Below are 4,249 nucleotides of genomic sequence, written 5' to 3' on the forward strand. Positions count from 1 at the left end.
GTCCTGGCCGATTTCCTAAAACAAAGAATTCCTAAACTGATTATGGCGGTTGATTCTTTCTGATTTGAGATTATCGTCATGGCCGATACAAGTATCATCCAGGCCGATCTGTTGACGGCTACCTTAATGAGGATGCTCTAATTAGGGTTTCTGATTTTGGACATATCATTCAGGATGATATAAATATCGTCCCAGCTGATATTATCAAAAATAGAAATCTTATAGGGAATAATAGGAGATCTTCCAATTTACAATCAAACTGGTCCCACACCAAATACAATAGACTCAAGAAAGGAAAAAAGATTACAAACTGACTCAGACCTAATCTACCCAATCTTGAGCTGATTCCAATTTGCAGTCTGATCGTGTGAACCTGAAACATTAGCACATAAGGCAATCGTAGAGAAATAAATGTTTGCTATCATCAAAATCATAAACCATAGATCCGCAACACTTACAAAATCACTTCCACCTTCCACGGTGCAGCGGAGTAGCCGGGTCCTTTGACACCAAAGAGATCTTCTTCTTATATGAATTTCCCTCAAGATGAGCCTTGAATCTGACGGTATTAAGGTGCAAGCCTGCCAGAGCAACAGTGTGGATTCCCCCTCCACACTCCTTTGAGTCCCCCCTCACAGGATCTTCTCCCACTCTCAGACATCACCCATTTCTCACTCACTTTCAAGCTCTCTTTTCAAGTTTTCCCCAAAAGAACGAAGCTACAATAGCTGCCAAAGACACTTACAAAGGTGTCTTGTCAAACTTAAATAGAAGATCTCAAAACAAGCTCATTAATGAAATTTGCCGACTTTATCGTCCAGGCTGATATAAATATCAGCCTGGCTGATCAGCGTAAATTATGCTCAATCAGCCTGGTCGGTTACGGACAATTAGATAATTTTTGGTCATATTGTCCAGGCCGATAGGATATCGCCCCAGACAATTAGTTCAAATATGAGGAAAATCGTTCTAAACATCGCCCTAAAAAGAAGCTGGCCGATTTGAAATCGGTCTGGATGATCCTACGATCGGCCCGGACAATCCTGCGATCGGCTCGGCCGATGTGATCGTGTAAATCATCATTAATTACTTTCCTTAATTGCCAGATTTATTTAAGAAAAATTATGCTGGATCGGCCAGGCCGATCCTGATATGCCAGGCCGATCCACCGGGACGCTGTCCAAAAGTAAGTAATTTCTGAATAGATTTGACGATAGATTCTTTCTAAATTGAGCCTATCATCCTGGCCGATACAAAATCATCCAGGACGATGTGTTTAATGATGGTTGCCTTAACAAGGATGATGCCCTAATCAGGGTTTCTATTTTTGAATCAATCGTCCAGGCCGATATAAATATCATCCCGGATGATGTTACCAAAAATAGTAAACTCTAGGGAACAGTCAAAAATTCTTCCAAGGTGTGTGTGTTCAAAGTTACTTAGCATCAGAAGTCACATTAATTATAAAAGACTCAAGAAAGGAAAAGGTATAAATTGACTCAGATCTAGTCTACCCAATCTTGAGCTGGTTCCAATAGAAGTCTGATCTTATCGAGCTAAAATGTCAGTAGATAAGGCAGTCGTAGAAAAATAAGAATGTTTGCTATCATCAAAATTATAAACCATGAAAATAGATCCGCAATAATCTCTTTCTTTTTTATCATGGCAAACATTACTAGTTAAATTTGCAAAAAAAAAATCATGTTCTCCTAATCTCCCCCTTACTAAAATAAAACTTTTAAAAATATGGGAGATAAAAAATTTTATTGTTTTTAATTTTTGAAATATGAAAAAGGTACAAATACAACAATATGTTTCTCCCCCTTTGACATTATCAAAAAGATAAGGGGTACATAAAGTCTAAAAAAGAAAAAGTTACCTCTTTGTTTTAAAAAAAACTTAATAAGAAATGGATTGAATACGCATAATCTATTAAAAGTAAGAAATTCAGAAATTGATAATCTAAGCTCAAGTTCTTTTTAAAGGATAAAATTTTTTTTAATCCAATATCTAAATCAAATAAAAAATTAGAAAAAGAAACACTAATTTTTCTAAAACTTCTTCCATAAAACATATCTAATAGAAGATTAATGCACAAATTGTTGAATCAGGAATCATGATTTTCAAACTCAAGCATAAAAAATATCAAGGGTTTTCTTAAGCTTTGAATAAAATAGAAAAGGTAAGCATACTCCTTGTGGGCTTATTTTATGCCTATTGTCAGTTTTTTGGCTCACTTTGCGGATCTTTTTCTTTTGATACACCTTATGTATCTTTCTCAATTTGGCATTATTGGCCACCTTTTTTTTATTTGGCGTCATTGGCCTTTTTTTTTAAATATGCTATATTTTTAAAATTTTAAAAATAAAAGTAAACTCATTCTATTGACACAACGCACTACTTTATTAGGAAAATTATGAGGTAGATTCAACAACTTGCAAAAGATTCCTATGCGATAGATAAAATATAGGGAGATGAAAAAAGTTCAGTTTCAAAATCTAATTTAAAATATAATGAAGATTTTAAATCTAAAATAGAATAAACTCTTTTAGGAAATAGAGATTGATAGTCAAAATCATGAGTTTCCTTCATTTGACTATTTTTAGAGAAGCCAACCATAACTTATATAAGAATTCAAGAAAAATAGGAGGTAGATTTTTCTTTTTAAAATTTTTAATCCCTTTTTTTTTAATTTTAAAAGGATGGTGATGAGTGTGTTGACAAAAAGGAAAAAGTAAAAGACACAATTAAAATTTAAAGAAGAAGAAAAAGAAAAGAAAAGAAAGAAAGGATGAAAAAAGAATAAATCCAAAACACAAAAAAACACGCGAAAAACAAAAAAAATGACAAAACATGCAAACAAAAAAAATACAAATAATGGTTTAAACATCATCTTGCTCCTGATCAGATGATTCAGAAGTTAAGTTTGCCCAAGAGATTTTTTGCTTTTCATTATTTGGCCATTTTAAAATTTGCTTTATTTTTCCCTTTTCTTTTCATCTAGGAGTTCTCAAATTAGGGCACTGATTTTTCATATGTCCAGGTTTCCTCCTTCCAAAGAAAATAACGTCATAAGTAATCTTACCATTCTTACTATTTTTACCTTTATTCCACTTTTGTTGAGGCTTATGCTTTGGTGAGCTTTTTAATTTTCTTGACAAGTCATTATTTTCATCACCAATTAAGCCACTTTCCTCAATATTTTTAGCATTTAGCACTATCGTTTCACCTGCATCCAAATGTCTTTGACCCAAATTTTGCTCGTAGGCAATGCGTGAGCCAATCAAATTATCAATAGAATACTCATTCAAATTTTTTGATTCACAAATAGCAACAACTTTAGCATCAAACTTATCAAGCAAATAACGAAGAATTTTATTGGCTTTTTCAAAGTTTGAAAACTCCTTTCCTAAAGCATGTAATGATGTAACAATTTGAATAAATCTAGTATACATGTCTAAGATCGTCTCATAAGGCTTCATACAAAATAGTTCATAATCATTCATAAAAATATTCAACTTGGATTGCTTGATTTCACTAGTGCCTTCGTATATGATGTGTAATTTATCTCAATTTCCTTACTAGTAGTGCAAGTGGAAACTAACATACAATCTTCAAAATTTAACACACAGAAAAAATAGTTTAAAGATTTTGCATTCAATTGAGTATTGATTTTCTCTTCTCTACTCTATCGATTAAAAGGAATATAAATTTTAATTGCATTTAAAATATGAGACGGTATAGAAAAACCAGTTAAAATCATATGTCACATTCGAAAATCAATTGATTGTAAAAGGTAGACATGCAAATTTTCTAAAAATCAAATGTAATATTTTCTAACAAAGGTGGTCTGGTGATTGAATAACCTTCCGCAATATTACGATTAAAAAAATTACCCATCAATCAAAATTTAAAAGTTTTTAAAAACTTGTTTTTATGAATCTCGCTCTGATACCACTTGAAAGGTCGTTAGGGATGTTAGGCCCCTTATGAACTGGCCCAAGACTAATTAAGAGAGAGGTGAATTGGTATTTTAAACAAAACTCAAACTTAAAACCCAAATCAAGATTTACCACAGAGAAAACACAATGTAGAAATAATAAAGGAAAGAACATACCAGATTTATAGTGGTTCGATCAAACCTTGACCTACGTCCACTCCTTGGAGGCACCCTCCAAGTATTGCACTAAACTAAGTGTCTCTCCTGTAACCCCCACAGCTAGGTGGAGAAGCCCTAATAAAATCACTT

The sequence above is a fragment of the Dendrobium catenatum genome, unplaced genomic scaffold (genome assembly GCF_001605985.2).
Source record: "Dendrobium catenatum unplaced genomic scaffold, ASM160598v2 fragScaff_scaffold_313, whole genome shotgun sequence".
NCBI lineage: Eukaryota > Viridiplantae > Streptophyta > Magnoliopsida > Asparagales > Orchidaceae > Dendrobium > Dendrobium catenatum.